At 46.9% G+C, this 18,357-nt stretch overlaps 1 protein-coding gene across 1 annotated transcript in view; it reads left to right on the top strand.

Moving 5' to 3' along the window:
* Positions 1-18,357, top strand: part of OTOGL (otogelin like) — a 1,792,821-nt gene that overhangs the window by 985,006 nt on the left and 789,458 nt on the right. The gene's annotated exons all lie outside the window — the stretch shown is intronic.

Here is an 18,357-nt window from a genome sequence, read left to right as displayed (position 1 = left end):
CATCTCAGTCCATGAATAGTGGCACAAGATAAGACCCGAAGCACCATGTGTAAGAGGGGGCAGAAAATACATTACTAAAACAAGAGAGTGGGTCCATCAAACCCCGAACACGGAATGGTGTAATCCAAATAGACAACCTGTCCTCTCTGAAACCCTTGCTCTTAGCCAGGGACATCCAATATACCCATGCATGACACCACCGTCTACATGATTTGTATGTTATATCACCTTGAACTAGTAATGTTGGAAGAGACATCCAAATCCCTAGCCAATTTCCAATTTCTGGAATGACCCACGGTTTAACGGGGCTCTATCAGGAATCCCAGCCCGCAGCTCCATATTCTTTCCATTCCAGCAATCAAAAAAGAAGCAATGTTTATCGGTGGGCCAGTGAGACACGAAATGTGGACTCAGCTATACAAGTGCATACAAATCTATTGCATCATGGATAACCTGGCCAACAGGAAACAAATGTAAATGAGGAGATACCCAATACCTTGGGAACCCTTCTTTGGAAGCCAACAGCCCGTAGACATTGCAGATTGTCTGCCATGCAAGAGTCAACCCGACTTTGCAGGCCTGCACCTCCAATAACAGCCGAGACCTGTCTTAATTACCTTGGGGAGGCAGTAGACACAGAACTCACCGAAAACTCAGCACAGAAAACCTCACACTAAAAAGAGAAGACCCCTGAGGAATCCCTGTAAGCATTCTCCCATGCAGAGAAGAAACACAGTTTAGGCAATGCAGCAAGGATCAATCCAGCAAGCCATCTTCATACCAACAATAGGCAACACATTGTACCAAGAGCGTTCCACTTCACACATTAAACACATATTTGTACAGCACAAACATGACTGGGTGGTTCCTCATAAAAGGGACCCACTGCCTCACTATCCATGGTGCCAGAAGAGCAGGCATCTAAGCTCAATCTGTACAGCAAGATTGAAAACAAAAGAAAAAAGCAGGCCCAGGTACCATGCAGCCCACCAGGGCACCTACCTTTGCAAACCTGTGCGGGGCAACCATGCCATGTGGATGGAGTGTATGACCTTAACATGCACAAATGCCCTTCTGTATACCGTATTGCAGAATAGCAGTCTGTGTATACACACAGATATCATGCATATGATAACGTAGGGCAACAACACCACGTCATATGAAACCTTAGTAGTGCGTTCCACACAAAAACAGGCTTTCCTTTGGACTGGAGCAAGCTTTGCCAGACAGACAGCTGTGCTGTGTAAAAGGTGTTAAAAATGGGAACCCATTTCTAAAACATTACCTCCCACCAAATAGCTGAACCTTCCAGTTAGAGGATTTTGAAGCCTTGGAGGGGACTTCTACCTGCGACCATGCAAGTGGAAAAGCCTTGTTCTAAACTCGGGGGTACTGGGACTCTCCTATGTACCAAAAATGTGGAACGTAAGTCAGCCACTTATGAATGGAAATGACAGTGTCCGTGCCCTTTCCCCGATCATGGAGCTGCGAGGGACTGAAATGATTGCCGACACCTTGAAGCTGCATTTACATCCTAGCAAAATGCATGGCTGTAAGCAGGTGCCAAGGAACGAGGAAAAAGAGCCCTGCCAACCATCCTTGACACAGGTCTATTTGAGAGTGAGGCCCATATTCTGTTACCTCATTTGACTGACCAGGAATCGAAAAACATACCCTTTCAATCATGCACAGTGGTTTTTATTCTGTGCGTGATAGGCGGCTTCAATGCAATACGTTGCTGATGCAAGTCCCACGTTCCTCCACTGAGCTGTTTGGCTCCCAGCAGGGTGAAGTACACAATTCACAACAAAAGCAAGTTCATGCAGAGCAACAGAGGTTTGAATCCTGGACCCCTGTTTAGAAATCGAACTCCGGGATTAAGCGTGTTATAAAAAAACAATTAAGATAAAACATCAAATTAAAGACTTGCAGTAATGGCTGCTTTTAATGTATCCCTTCCTTCCATGGATTCCTCATCTTTGATATCTATCTCCCAGTTTAGCTGTTCTTTCAAAGTTTTCTGCCACCAGGGGGCTCCGCATCTGCTCCGTCCGATGCCTCTTTGCGCCCTGTCCCGGATATGACGCACCCCGTGACCTTAGTTCCTTTTTTCCACACAGTCTGCTCACGTCAGCAACACTGTTTCATAGCTTTTGTATTTTTTGCTCAGCAATGCCTAATATGTCAAAGTCTTTGGAGTTTAAAATCTGCGTTGACTGTGGCTGTCAGATGTCCATCTCCGATCCACATCGCATGTGTATCTACTGCCTCAGAGAAGAACATGATTTTCAGGACTTTGGGTCGTGCCAGTCGATGCGCCCAAGGTGCCCGGGGAAAGGGCAGCAAAGCTCTTCACCTTTCTCCATGACGTTAAGGGTGACAGACAGACCCATTCAATGTCGCCGGGTGCTGCTCTTTGAACAGAAAAACTGTCTCCTGTCAGAAAAGTGGAGAAAAAAAAACAAAGCACTGCAAGAGGTCTCGTTCAACGAGCAGTTCTTCGAAACAGTATTCTTATTTTTCTTCCAAGTGGAGGAGTTATCACTCCAGAGACTGCTCAGAGAAAAAGTCCCCACCGATGCCGTTTTCTATCCAATCCTCCACTCCGATGGAATGGGAATGCTTTTCGGCGGCACTGATGGAGTCAGCGGAAATCTGCCTCAGGGCTCGGCGATGGCTACTACAGATGAGGACCTGTCACTGCGCCACACTGCTCTATCTTCTGACGTCTGTTTTCCGGCTCCAACTCCTTCCTCTAGGGCAGCTCTGGTACCTGCCGGTGCTGAGGTTCTTCGAGAGTATGTCCCGCTCTCTAGGGGTGCATTTTTGTTCTGCATGGAGGATATTTATGATGAGAAGGGTGACCCTATTCCCTTTGGTATGGAAACCTTCAAACCTTTAGCACCCGGGAGGTCAGGGATTTCCCTGAGGATTTTTATGGAGATGGTAACTGGCAAGACCGTGCAGGTGCCCTGCCAGAGGAAAGTGGGTTGGGCACTTTGCCGGAGATGGACATGCTTTCTGCCCCAACTCTGGGTAAACCTCAAGCCGCTTTCCAGCGTTTGAAGGCAAAGGTGGTGGATACCCTACAATTATCTTCCCCTTCTAGACTAAAGGTGTAGTACGAGCTAACAGACACCTTCGACAATAGTCCCCTTTTATCCAGCAGCGGAGGCTCCAATACTGGAACAGTGTACTAAACGGGCCTGAGTCCCGACCATGGACCATGATCTAGCAAAGAAACATAGGCCAGCACCATCTGACCCCTTTCTCATGTTGACCCATGTTTCCCCTGAAAGCCTTGTGGTCCAAGAGGCCACGGCTAACATTATGTCTTCCTCTTTTCCCTCCTTACCTCCCGACAGGAAGAAGAAAATACTTGAAGCCTGGGTAAGAAAGGTTTTTGGTTCAGTTATCCCGGGCCTGAGGCCCATCAGCGCCTCATGTGCCCTAGCCAAGTTTTCCTTTGACCCTTGGTAAGTCCTTTCAGAGGCAGATGAGCATATTCCATAATGGGAAATGTGTGAAGGATTCCAACCATTTTGAAGGACGACAGGGAAGCTTCTCGTCAAATCACACAGTCCATGTTGGACTCTGCTGACTGAGTAGGCAGGACTATGGCCACAGGGACAGTATTGAGGAGGTACGCTTGGCGGACAAACGCAGGTTTTTCCCTGGATATCCAGACAAAGCTCCTGGATATGTCATTTGATGGCAACAATTTATTTGGGGTTAAAGCGATGAGTCCCCTAAAAAAATGCTAGTTTTCCAAGGTGATGGCTAAGTCACTAGAACTGGTGTTTTCGTCCCTTCGTCTATCACTTCCATAGGGGTAGGAATCAGGCCCAAACCAGAAGCCATCCACAGCACTGTACCAACTGGGATGGGTTGGGGGGCAGAGGTGCTCCGAAAAAACGGGCTTGTCTACCTCCCATGTGCCTTTTTCAGCCCCCGGCGTGAAACCTCTGTGAAGCGGACTTCTGCCACGCCACCGCAGTGTGGGGCAGCATTTCCTGGTTTGGCATGAAATGGAATCTTACCTCGGCCGACACTTGGGTCTTATAGGTCATTCACCAGGGATTCTGTCTCCCCTCTGCTCAATGCCCTCTGGACAATCCCCCGTCCAGCCAGCACTTACTTCCGGACGCATTCCTGTGGAGGAAAGACCATAAACTTCTGGAGCAGGGTGCCATGTAATAGGTGCCCCACTCGGCCGGATGAAGAGACTGGTCCTCACCATATTTTCTGCTGCCGAAGAAGGATGGAGTTTGTGCCCCCTTCTAGACCTGCACCACCGGAATCTGTGCCTACACAAGGACAAGTTCAAGATATTTACTCTGGCGGTGATCCTTCAATCACTCGGCCTGCAGGACTGACTTGTCTCATTGGATCTACAGGACACCTACTTCCATGTGCCAATTCACCAAAAGCACAGGAGGTTCATGAGGTTTACGATAGGATGCTGCCATTATTCAATGTCCGGGGTTCAGCCCCTTTTTGGCACCCAAAGTTTTCCCCATCCTGCTGGCAGGGTAGCAGCTCACCTCTGAAAGGGGAAACATTCATGGCTTCCCTTTTCGGGGCGACTGGCTTGTCCGAGCATGCTCCACAGACCAGGCATCTGCAGATTGGTACCAAACATGCAGCATTTTGCATAACTTGGGCTTCTACCTGAACTTCAAGAAGCTTCAGGAAAGGCTGTAGTGCTTACCTACAGGATCTGATGGTGAGTGAACTGTGGTCTCCATCAAATGCCAGGGATACTTCAATTTGCTGAAGTTGAAAGCAATTAGGCTGGCTCTGGTTGCTTTCTTCCCTGAGATATGGGGCAAGACTGCACTGGTTCAGTTGGACAACACAGTTGCCATGTATTACCTCAAAAAACAAGGTGGTGTGGATTCCTTGTCTTTGTGCAGAGAAGCAATGCGACTGTAGTTCTAGGTTCTGGAGAGCAGCATGTCTCTGACATCAGCTTATCTGGATGGCAGGGAGAACGTGATTGAGCAGTGTGATGAATATGGTCAATTTGTCCCTTCTCCCCAGAGATGAGCCACCCCTTTTGAGGCTCTGCAAAACCCTGCCTAGGGGTTTCGGCAAGGGGGACCTCACTGGGAGTGACTCCCCTTTGTGGGACAAGGACTCCCAGTCTGAGAAGGACTTCCCAGACCAGAACACTGTCAGATTATATGGATGCGAAGAAGACTATTCTTACTAATTACTTTATACCACCGAACAGTGACACTTATTTCATTTATTTTCAATTACCTCAAAGTAATGGTGGTTTCCTTTTGGATTCAACAGTTAGCGAGGAACGCACTCTCTTTTGTTGCGATGATGTACTTAAGCACGGGGAAAACTGTGTTCGGTTAGAAATCTTCTCTGCTGGGCAGAGAGGAAGTCCAACGCAGAGACACACCTCTGCAGAAGGGACATCCTCGAGAGGCGGAGCCAAGTCTGAATGCAGAGCCAGCGGTGAGGTGAGCCTAGACAAATGCTAGAACGCTGGCGTCCCGTCCGGCCGAGCAGTCAGAGTCGGAGGGAGAAGCAGCAACGGGGAATCCCTTGTTTCCTCTGGTGGAGTGACCGCAAAGAAGCATTGGTAGGCCATTAGGCCTAGTAACAGACGTTGAGACCAGACCGGTGGGGAAGGAATGAATCCCCAAGCTCCACATACAACAGACAGCAGCTATCGAGGGACACAGTGTCAGAGAAGTGAACGTTTCCACAGAGAAGGTACCATTGAAAGGAACAGCCATTGCATATTAAGTTTAATAGAACCTACAAGGCCACCGGTGCCTGAAAGTCCTAAACAAACAAACACCTGGTGTAAAGCTCGGAAAAGAATGCATGAACACTTTGCAATAAGCAAGTATATGTGGCCACGGGAGCCTGAAAGTCCCAAAAGAGCATGCCCCTGGTTTGAAGCTGGGGAAGGATAGAACGAATATTGTGAGTTGAGAGAAATAGCAAGGTTAAGGAAGCCTGAGAGGCTTAATGGAGCAAGCGCTCCATACAAACCAGAGGATAAGGAATACAAGCTTGATGTGTGTAATTTGGAAGAACCTCCACGGTTAAGATGCCTTGAGAAACACAGAGTGGCAATTACAATGGTAAATCTGAAAGACAGCAACATATCTCCTTTGTATACCAGTTGGGAAACCAAAGAGGGTATGAGAGCTGGAGACAGTGAACGGGGCAAGGGCCCTATGGGAATCAAGTTGTAGTGAATGAGAACATTAGTTTTGTATTAAAGTTGGAGAAACCAACATGATTATGAAAACATCATAATCTCAGTTGGCAAGTGCTCTGGTTGCCTCCTTTCTGTTTATTTTTCTAAGTTGCAGGACTAGTTTACCGTTAGGATTAGGACGGAAGCCTTAAATGTTGGACTTTGATGAGCACCCTTTGTTCTAGTTTTATAGTATAGGGAATTTCCCTCTTAGAAATTCCCTCTTAGAAATGAGGCAAGATAAGCCTTTTCTTTTTATTTAAAAAAAAATCCTTTAAATCATGGCAATAAGTCGTCCGACTCGTTCTCCTGCCTCACCATAGCAGACAGACCTAGCCTCCCATGTGTAGGAGCTCTGTCAGAATGTTCTGATGGAGGTGTTCTCCAGTTGCAGGACTCCTCAGTTGGACCTCTTTGCTTTCAGTGTGAACAGGAAGTGCAGGTTATTAGGCACCAGGAAATGTCCACGACTCAGACATTGTCGGAACGCAAGTGGGACTTCAACCTGCTCTTTGTGTTTCCTTCCAACCATGTCATAATGCTGGTTCTCAGGAGGCTGCGTCTATTTAGGTCCACGTTAATCTTGATTGTTCCAGGCAGGGCTCGGAGAAAGTGGTACCCGGAGTTGCTGTCCATCTGCCATGCTTGGCACCTTGGCAAAGAGCGGTCTTCTTCTCCCAATCAGAGGGGCAAATCCTACATCCAAACCTCAACATCCTGAACCTTCATGCTTGGCTATTGAAAGGTTGAGATATAAGGAGTGGAATTTGTCAGAAGACATCCTGGATGTTCTCCCTCTGATAGAAGGGCCACCATGGAATCCATCTGCCTGCAGATGGCATAGGTTTTCAGATTGGTGCCGGGAAAGGGGTCTGAATGCTTTTACCTGTTCCACAGCCCCTGTTCTGGATTTTCTGCATTCCTCAGCCTGGGCGTGCCAGCAGTTTGGCACTGTATAGGGGTATCTTGCTGCCATTTTGGTTTGCAAGAGGACTCCAGAGCGGGGCTCTTTTTTCACAATCCCCAACATCATGCAATTCCTGCGGGTCTATGGAATAGATTTCCACATACCAGTTTGTATTCCAGAATGGATCTTAAATTTGCTTTTAACATTTCTTGTGGTTGCTTTGTATGAGCCCACCATTATTGTTTGTTAAGATTACTCACCCTCACAGGGATTTTCCTGGTCGTCTTTACTTGCAATAGATGGTGAGTGAGCTCCAGGCATTGTCAGTTAAACCTCCCCACTTGTTTTTCTCCAAGGAAAAGATGTGTTTGAAAGTGAGGCCATCCTTCCTCTTGAAAGTGGTCTAAGATTTCCATCTCTCTCAAAAGATCAATTTTCCTGTCTTTTTTCCTCTGCTTCACCCTTCCAAGCAGTGGAACGGTTCCAGTGGCAGCGACCCAGTTTGGTCCCTCAGCTACTAGGTCTCTAAATGAGAGAGGCCAGCTTTTTGTTGGTTTGATTGGTACCTGTTCTGGTAGGGCTGTGACCAAACAGACCCTGTCAAGGTGCATCACCTTCTGCATCTTGGAAAGCTCTCTTCTGGCTGGTAAGGATGTCTCTGAAGGTCTCAGGGCACAGTCCCCCAGCGGACTGCCTGCCACCTCAGCTCTGCATTGTGGAGTTCCTGTTCCGGACATTTTCCAGGCAGCTATGTGGGTTTCTCTACACAGGTTTGTGAAACATCACGGCTTGGATTCTCAATCTGCTCAGGGTGCTCGTTTTGGCAGAGCTGTTCTACAGAGATTTCTGGTTTAGGTGGTGTCCTTGCTCCCCCCCCTCTGCCAAATCTCCATACTGAAATGGACTCCCATGTATTCGTCATCGCCCACTCCCAACCTACCCCGCTTGGTGCATAGCTACTACATCTTGGTTCTGCGGTCTGTGGGACAGGCATGGTATCAAGAGAGACGCAGACTCAAAAGGGTTTGTTTGAAAACCTTTATTTACTAAGGTTCCTGGGTTGGTGTAATGCCTAACTGGCCCTAACTCTAAAGGGGTAATTCCCTTAACTGATATGTCTAATGGCCGTCGTTGTCTAATAGTCCAAAATAAAAGTCTGTCTGTGTCTAAACCTGTGCTGGCCCTCACAAAAATGTTGTAGGAAGTCTTTTAAAAAGGAAAACAATGGTACAACAGAAAGTGGGAAACCTAAGTTGGTTTCAGGCAGTCTTCTCACCATGTTTTCCTCGGTCAATGTCACACAAATGAGTTCAATCAACAGGGCTGTTCGTAAGACCTTCTCCACATGGTACTTTTATTTATTCCAACTACCTTCAGTGTCTTTGATTTCCTTGGGGTTCCCTTGCCCAAGCTTCAGTTTATTCAAGTTTCAAAACACCATGGAGAAATGTAACACAGTTCCTTTTGTAAGCTTCTCGGGTTCCCCTCCCAACGCTTCAATCCTTTCAACACTATACGGAAAGCTAACAAGTCTTCAACTTAGTTGGGTCTCTTAGGGGTCCCTTCCCCAAGCTCATACCCCTTACAACTTTCAAAATCAAAATCCATGTTATCTGGATGCTTTCTTTGATAGGCCTCTCAGGGTTCTCTTCCCCAAGCTTAGGCCTCTTCCAGCTTTCAAACACAAAACATAATATATCACAGTTCTTTCTTGATTTCACAGGGTGCCTTTTTCCAGGTGTAGGCCCCTCTAATTCAAAACACAAATTCAGCTGGTCAGGATGTACCTTTTCCTTATTGACAATCTTTTCCATACACTATCCTTTCATGGGGTAGAATCAGAGGCTTTCGGAAGCACCAGGCTTTTTGCTTTTCCTGAGCGCAACCACTCTGACCTTTTGTCCTTCTCTTTGTTTTCTTCCTTTCACTTTGGATGCTTCCTGCACCCCTTTACTTCTTCTTTCCTCTCTGTGCACACTTGCACTGTTTATTCCTGCTTTTCTTATTGTGCCCCTGGCAGCTGTCCTTAACTCTCCGCGTGCTACCTTGCACCCTCTCTTCTGTTTTCCTTTTAATCGTGCACCTGACACCTTTTCTTGACTCTTCTCACGCCTCTCTCTTCTCTTGTTATGGGCCAATCTCATCCTTGTGCTTTTCTTGACTTTCTCTCACTGTCTGCTCCAATCAGTCTTTTGCTCGCGTCCACTCCAATCTGCTTTTCACTTTACTTTCTGCTCCGTTCTGTCACTTTTATACTTTCTGCTTCGCTTTGCTTTCAGCTGCGCTTTTTGCCTTTACACTTTGTTTCGCTCTTGCTTTCAGCTGTGCTTTCACCTTTTATACTTTCTGCTTCACTCTTGCTTTCTGTTGCACTTTCAGCATTTATACTTTCTGCTTCACTCTTGCTTTCGGCTCTTACACTTTCCTTTCCTTGCAATTCTGTGCTGCTTTTACCGTCTGTGCCTTTCTCCCACTCCACCCTCATCCAAACGCACGCTGCCGAGTTTCTCTCACATTCTCCATGAAACTCACCAGCCAGTGTCGCTTTGAGAGGCGGTTCCTCCAGGAAATGAGGGTTTGAGGTTAGGGTCTCACCACCTGCCCCCAAGTACCCTTGAGGTCGGCACAGGCTCCAAAGGAACAAGCACTTTCCTGAACCTGGCCAGAAGAATGCAGGCTGCTTTTCTCCAACTCCCTGGAGGCACAGCTCCCTCGCCACACCACAGCTCCCTTAATCCATACCAGGCCAGAGTTTCCACATGCCTTCCTCCTCCAGCCTGCAGCTCCTGCTTCTCTCTGCTCCTGGGCTCCTCCGGTCTGGACTGCATCCCCAGCTTGCTCATGTCTTTGTGCAAGACCACACCTATTATAGTGAACAAACCAGTCAAGCGGAGTCAGGTGTGAATAGTTAATATTCAATGCCTGACCCTGCCTGACTCTAGTAGTGGGACAAAATGAGTTCTTTCTAGGGTAGGTAACCCTTACTTTCCCCATGTTATTCCTATCGGTAATCTTTACTGATCTTAGTTGCCTCCTCCTCGTCGCAGTATTTGTTGGAAATTGGAAGGGGAGATGGGGTGAGATTGTGAACGCCCCTTTGAGGTTAAGGGAAAGAGATTAGGAGTGTAACACGATTTAGACTGAATTCTGATCATCTTATCAGGGTGTTGACAGGAGGCATAAGAAAATCTCCTGATTCGTTCTTCCCCTAAGGAGGACGTTTTCCCATTCTTTGTGTCTGTCGATGGCTTATGGGTATAGGGTTCTAGGTGGTATTCCCAATGATTTAGAGAGGATGAATAGATCTTGTTTTCAGTGCTCTGATCCTGTGTTACTTGCGCCTTCCTCCCTTTTCCCTTTGGTTTATCAATTCTTTCCCTTCTCGCTTTGGGGTCGTGACTGATAGAATGAGCTCTAAGGATTTGGCTACCTGAATTTGGATCATGGGAATGAAGATATCCCAATAAGGCATCTGGGACTTCCTCCTCCACTGCTGTCTCATTTGAATACCACGTCTCTCCTAGGGTATTCTCCTGAGGGCAACCCCGGCCTCCCTACTCAGGTGATCCTCCCTCCCAGGGTTGGGATCCGAAAGCGATGACCCTCCCCTAGCCACGTGAATAGAGGATTCTTGGGCTGTACATGGGAGAATACCCTTAGGTTTCTCACATGTCCCTCAGCCTCAAGAGTGCTATGAAAAAAGGGTGGAACTAAGGTCACTGGGCCCAGTGTCTCAATATATACTGGTTCCAACATCATATCCGGCGCTTAGGGCCTTCTCCCGGAGACAACGTGAAGCTGCACTGCGCCCCCTTTTGGCAGAAATGTTTCTGAAGAGCTGCTGCGCTGGGAGATAGATATCAAAGATGAGGAATCAGTGGGACGACCATACATCAGAAAAAACATTACCGAGAGGTAAGTAATTTGTTTGTTACTGAAGTACCCGCTCTGCTTGTTGGCTATAACAAACACTTGAGGGTGCATCTGCTCTGCAGGCTGTCCTACCTTGATCGCTTGCCGGCAAATTAGCTTCACAAAAATCCTAGCATGAAGGGGATCCAATATTCACCAATAAGATCTGTCAGCAGACAGACAAACTGATGGAATGAGATGGGGACAGACTAGCTATAGCTATTGCAACAAGTTGGTGGTAGATCTCATTCTTTGGCTGGGGCCTCCCTCTGGAACAGCTTTCCTGGCTCTCTGAAACTTGAGGAGAACCATCTCCGGTTCCGGAAGCACCTCACAACCTTCCTCTTTGCTTCTGCCTTCTCTCTTCCTCTCCCCTGCTGATTTCCTGTCTGATACTGCACTGGTCACCTGGCTACCCACCGATTTCGGGCCCAGGTCCCTGCCTGCCCAATTGCACACCCTCACTGCCTCCCGGCAACCCTTGAACTTGGGTCTGTATCTGTAACCCTACAGTCCCCCTGCCTGCACTTTTGGACACCTGCTGTCTGCACTTACCCTTGCACCTGCCACCTGCTTGCCGTACTTCTTGTTATTGCTTTGATCCCATGTACAGCACTGCCCCTCCCCTTACCCCTGGCACTTTTCCCCTCCCCCCCCTGCACTTGCGTAATCTCAATATCACTTGGCCTAGTGAGATCGCAGTTTCTGTCCTCCCTCTGTTCTCCCTTCCTTGCCTCGTCACGCCTTGAAACACTTGTGTATAGGCACGTTACAAATGCCATATCATATCTCATCATATCATATATATAACTTGCGCTCAGGGTAGCAGCAGAGCTACTTAGGAGAAAGGGAACATATGCCCTTTTCTTTAAGCTTGTTACACAAGGGTCTGTCTGGGGCTGCCACCCCTTATAACGTATTGGCTGGGACGAGGATGTAAGGCCATTGTTATACAGAAATCTTTCTGACCTAATAACTATAGGAGACATTCAGCCTCATTACAACTTTGCCAGTGTGGAATTAACGTGCTGGTATTACTGTATAACAGCACATTTCCTCAGGGCAAAGTACCAGTTTGCCAGTGGTTGTAGGGATTACCTCCAGCTAAGAACTGGAGGTAATTCCACCACTCTACTGGCAAAAATAGTTGGTATTACTTGCAAATCCCCTCACGGGACTCCATGCAATGGGGAATTCCAACCCTTATTGCCACTCATAATCCAGCGGTAATACTGCTGGATCGAGTGCTGGTAACGGTATTACCGTTTGCTGGTATTCTGGCAGAATAACCACCAGGATACCGGCAAACTTATAATGAGGGACAATTTCCTCATGTATATCTCCCCCACAAGAGCAAATGTATTCTAGATGTATTATTAATGCTGTTTTCCATATTATCTCAAGACACTACTTTTTTAAAATATAGAGCAATGGGTAAAGCAGTTGAAAAAAATCTAAATATCTACCTTTATTTGCCCCAAAATATCTCTGTAGAACAATGAGTGTTCTTGATTTTTCAGTTAACTTTCCAATCAAGTGTACTTTTTTTCAATCTCACCTAGTTTTTGACTACCTCAGATGTTGTACAGTTTTTAAAGTATTGCTCTATTTACTAACAACATGCAGCTCCCATGCAATTCACTTGCTTGGATTGTTTTTGAGTCTATGGGCCTGATTTGCAAAAGCATTGTTTAATGGGAAAATCCCATTGAAGAATGCTTTGTAAATCAAGCCCTGAGTCTCTGATATAGCATTGAAGTATTCATTCAAACTGAGTGAACTTTACTATTTGGGTGCAAACTTTCAACTCTATCAAGCATGAATTTTAGAGCACTGGTCTTTAAGCCAGATATATGGTTAATGACATAAAAAAGCTTATTATTGCACATTGAGAGGTTCAGCATCAGTGTGATAATCTCTTAAGTATAACTTGCATTTCAAAGACTGGGCCTTCAATCGAGGAAAATAGAGCAATGAACATAAAGAGAACTCTTGATTAAATAAGCTGTGCCGTATTTTGCTATCGTGACTTCTGTCTTGGTCATGAAGAAAAACGGACAACGCCTCAAAGTATATACATGTTCTCCGTTACGCAAAGTGGAGCAAGCATATGTGATAGAGCGGACAAAGTAGAATTGTGTGCCGTATTACAGAAAGAAAATATGTTGTGCTGCACAGCAAAAAAATGTGCAACAGCTCAGCACACCATCAATTGGCATTACCCCTCACCCCATCACAGTATGCGGGAGATCTCATTGACAATTAATGGAGATCACACACACCCTCCGGGGCTTTAAGTGAGCCGGGGCCAGCTTTGGCCGAGCCCTGGTGTTAGGGAGAATTCTCTGTTAAGGCTAATTTCCCAAACCTAGTGAGTCCCCCAGCAGCTTTGCTGGATTTTTGGGGTTTATTTTTTCTCCTGCTAAGAGTGAGACTCTTTTTTTCTCCCACTCTTAGACATGATTTGAGATATCCTTTGACTGTTGGGCTATGGGGTCTTTTACTCCATAGGGTTTCATGTGGTTTTTGGTAAGTGTGTTACACAGCACCCTCAGTGCAGTAACACAGGGGTGTCAATGTGACCCTCAAACATAGACTCCATACCCTGGGACTGACTACTGTCTCCCAGGGCATGTAAAGTCACCATTGGCTTTATTAGTCCAAATTTGTGAACAGAACCAGTACAAACCACCATATTGTGGAAGTACTGGAAGGGGTTAATTAGATTACCCCTGGGTCTGGTTGCGAGGGGGCACTGTGCAGTCCCCCCTCGTCGAGTTTCTCGATGGTGGCAGTGGTTACCACGCGAAATATTCCTTGAGAATATTTACTATGGGATTTTCCCATTCATTTTAAACGCACCACTTTTTGGTGCAATGTTAAAGATACCGCCGGGTTATTTATTTAATATTTATTCCTCGGTTGGGTCTTTTCGCCAGGACTCGGTTTTAAAATGGCGTTTGTGTACGCCTCTGTAACTCCAACCCAAGTTGAGCCCTTTGTTCCACTTTTTGGTGGGCTTCTCCACAGAAGCCTCCAAAAGTGGTGCCACTCTGTCTGGGTACACAGGATGTGTGGGAGGGGGGTTTAGGCACCCTGGACTGAGTTGCCTCGGCAACTCAAGTCGCACTCTTGTGTGATTGGCCCAGTGGTGAGCCGCCTGGCTCACCACTTAGCATGTTTGAGTGACAGCTAGGACTGATGAATGGGGGTTTTCTGCATGAAAGCAGGGCTTTGGGGACTGGAACTTCAGACGTCGCCACAGGACCAAAGAATCCGAAGAGGGAGAAGCTGAGCCAACCTGCAACGACGACACCACCGGTGTGGCCCTGCTGAACCGACTCACCACTTCTTCCACCGACAGAGGAGATCTTCATCCCGAAGAGTCTTCTTCCTTTGACTGGTGGGGATAACCAGTTTGCCCACCTTTTTGCCTTCCCGGACCATCTCGTGGCCGCCTTGCCAGTGCCAAGCACCCCGGCAACCGGGATACCACGTTTTACCACTACCGCGAATAAAAGGGTAGTACCTTTTAACCGGAGAACTCCGCGGCTGGTTTCTTCCCTGGCAGTGCAACGACCTTCAGCTTTCCTCCACGTCGAGATCTTCTCTTCCTCTGGACGACGCCGTGACTTGCATCCACTGTCAGGAACAACTGCCCCCGCTGGAGGATTCTCTCCACTTTCAAGGTACTGTGTCTGCCTGGCCTCCCTCGCAACTGTCTGTGTGGGGTGTCTCGTAAATCCTCATCTTACCACTTGGGTTGGCCCTAGGCTGGCTAACTGAACTTTTCTGAGCTGAACTGATTCCTTTTTAAACTCTCTGCAAGACTTCCCAAGCCTTTTAAACTGTGTGATCTTGGGCGCATTGGTGTTCTACTCTCTCCAAGAGGGAGCCTGGCCTCTGAACTTTTTGCTCACAAGTAGACTTTGACTTTCTTGCCTTGCTGAGTGCTTCTAAAGTATTGTGTTGTGTGCTGTTCCTAATTTCTGCCTTTTCCCTCCCTTTTTCTTAACTTATTGGAGTGCCATCTTTAGTTAAGCGCTCACCTCTGTCTGGAAATAAGTGGTGTTAACTAAGACTTGTCTAATAAGGAATAAGGGTTGTACATATGATAATAGTGATTGTGTTTTTGAACTTACTTACAATAATAGTGCTAGAGTGTTTCTAAGTATGTCTTTAAATAAATAATTATATACTTGATACCAAAGCTCTGGTCAGTGTTTGCTTGTCCTACTGTATTTTGGTACCTATCTTGTATACTCCATATACTGTCTAACTCTTCTTGAGAGAAGTCTGGCTGCTCAGCCACAGCTACCAGGTAAATCTGGTTGGTACAGGCTGCTACCAATTGGGTTTACTGCCAACACCCACAGTCTTAAGCCTTTTGCAGTGGTCCCTAAGGGAACTGCACAGGTTTCTGCCTAACACCTGGCAGGCTCAGAAATATGGTTCTGAGGCGTGGACGTTTCGTGGCTCACTAATGTCCCCTGGCAGCCCTTCCCACTAGAGGACAAGGCTTTTTTTCTAAAGCTTGACTCGCTCATGTTAGGCAGAAACCTGTGCAGTTCCCTCTGGGACCACTGCAAAAGATTTAAGACTACAGGTGTTTGGCAGTAAACCCACTTGGTAGCAGTCTGCACCACACAGATTCACTTGGTAGCTGTGGCTGAGCAGTCAGACTTCCCTCAAGAAGAGTTAGGCAGTATACAGAGTATTCACAATAGGTCAAAAGAACACAGTAGAACAAGTAAACACTAACCAGGGCTTGGTGTAAAAGAGATATAATTATTTATTTAAAAACACACAGGCACTAATAGTAAGCAATTCAAAAACACGGTCACTGAAAGATATACACTTCCTTAGAAGAATATTAGACAAGTCTTAAGTAAAGCCCCACTTATTTTCAGACAGCAGTGAGCGCTTAACGCAGATGGCACTTGTTTTAAAAGGGAGAGAAAAGCAGAATATAATTTGAAACAGATCCCAACACTTTCATAAGAACAAAACAAGAGAGGAAGGCAAGTAAAACCGTGAAGTTAGAGTTCAGAAGGCTGGATCCACTTTAAGAGGATCAGAACGAAATGTGTCCAAGGTCACACGGTTGAAGTGCACAAGAGTCTTGCAAAGGTTCAAAAAGAGTTGGACCAAAAGAAAGGGACCAGTTAGAAGGTCAAGGCGGCCAGCCCAGTCCAGAAGGTTAAGGGATTATTATTACCTTGTAGCTATCTTTAGAAAGGGAGGCCTGGCGGACACGGTACCTTAAAATGTTGAGAATACACCAGCGGGGGCAGTTGTTCCTGGCAGCGGATGCAAGTTGGTGCTTCGTCCGGGGGAAGAGAGGATCTCGTCGGGGAGGAAGACAGGAGTCTGTTGCACTGCCAGGGAAGAAACCAGCTGCAGAGTTTTCAGGTAAAAGGAGCGGTCCTTTTATTCGCGGTCCAGTGGTAAGTGGCTATCCGGTTGCCGGGGTGCTTGGCACGGGCAATTCGACCACAAGACGTCCTGGGATGCGAAGAGAAGAAGGTAAACTGGTTGTGCTCACCAGTCAGGGGAAGAAGCCTCTCCAGCCGGGAGATCTTCTCTGTCGTCGGGAAGTGGTGAGTCGGTTCCGCAGGGCTCCACCGGTGGTGTCGTCGTGGTAGGTCGGCTCAGCTTCTCCCTCGTCGGATTCTCAGGTCCTGTGGCGACTACTGAAGTTCCAGTCCCCAACGCCCTGCTTTTATGCAGTACACCCCCATTCACTCAGCCTAGCTGTCAATCAAACATGCTAAGTGGTGAGCCGGCCGGCTCACGACTTGGGCCAATCACACAAGAGTGCGACTTGAGTTACCAAGGTAACTCAGTCCAGGGTGCCTAAACCCCCTCCTGCACCCCCTGTGGTACCCAGACAGAGTGGCACCACTTTTGGAGGCATCTGTGGAGAAGCCCGCCAAAAAGTGGAACAAAGGGCTCGACTTGGGTTGGAGTCACAGAAGAGAACACAAACACCATTTTAGAATCGAGTCCTGGCATAAAATACCAACCGGTGAATTAATATTAAATAAATAAACCGGCGGTATGTTCGAGGCTATGAGAATTAAATAATTAAAGTTGGTAGCCTCGAACAATGGGAAAATCCCATAGGGATATATTCGCGGTCGAATATAAAAAGTAGTATCCACTGCCACCAGCCAAAACTCGATCAGGGGGGACGGAGACGTGCCCCCTCGACTAACAGACCCCGGGGCAATCGAATTGCCCCGACCAATACGTCCACAATATGATGGTTTGTACTGGTTTCTGTTCATAATTTGGGACTAGTAAAGCCAATGGTGACTTTACATGCCCTGGGAGACAATAGTCAGTCCCAGGGTCTGGAGTCTATGGTGGGGTGTCACTATGACACCACTGTGTTACTGCACGGAGGGTGCTGTGTAACACACATAGTAAAAACACATGAGACCCTATGGAGTAAAGGACCACATAGCCCATAAAACACATTAACAGTCAAAGGAACACCATAGATCATGTCCAAGAGTGGGAGAAAAAGAGTCTCACTCTTGGCAGGAGAAAAAAACAAACTCCAGAAATCCAGAAAAGCTGCTAGGGGACTCACTAGGTTAGGAAATTCAGCCTAAAGAGAGAATTCTCCCTAACAGCTCACTCATGTGCGAGAGCTTCAGGCTTCATAAAAAAATGCCTTTTTTCTATAATAGTGGCTCTGGCACCTGCAACGCATCCCTTTAATCAAGAGAGGTCATGGGTGATCACTGCATGCTTAGCTAAAGAAATGCCTGGCAAGGGGCAGCACCACCATTAAGGCTGACAGTGTGTGGTACTGTCCCCCACCAGGCATCTCTTTAGGTTGTAGAGGAACAGACTAATACATAATTGTGAAGTTCCACCCTCACCTCATCATGTTGGAACGACAGTGAAAGAGCCATGTGCATGACACCAGGCATTATCCCGATGCCGCATTGAGTGTATGAGAGACATTATTCACTCAGACAATCATATCGAATGTACCCTCGTACTGAGACAGTAGACAGATGGCGACATACCGCAATGAACATTGAAGAACTGTAAAGAAAATCTCACAGCTGCAGAGTGACACCATGAAGGTAAAGACACACGGACGCACTGAAACGATCTATGAACATTCAAAAGAATAAAAGATGTAACTGAAGCAACAAGAGAAACATGTAATCAAGTCTGAAGAACTCATGAGTATCAAAGAAACAAGTGAGAAGAGGCGAAGTAAATGTATACACACGGAAAGGCAAGGTAGAGGAGACACTTAAAAGCTTGCTGTGATATACCGTATAAT

This window comes from Ambystoma mexicanum, chromosome 12, assembly GCF_040938575.1.
Source record: "Ambystoma mexicanum isolate Mex_15411 chromosome 12, UKY_AmexF1_1, whole genome shotgun sequence".
In the NCBI taxonomy this organism is placed as follows: domain Eukaryota; kingdom Metazoa; phylum Chordata; class Amphibia; order Caudata; family Ambystomatidae; genus Ambystoma; species Ambystoma mexicanum.
Note: the sequence above shows the minus strand (reverse complement) of the source record. Positions and strands in the feature narration are given on the sequence as shown.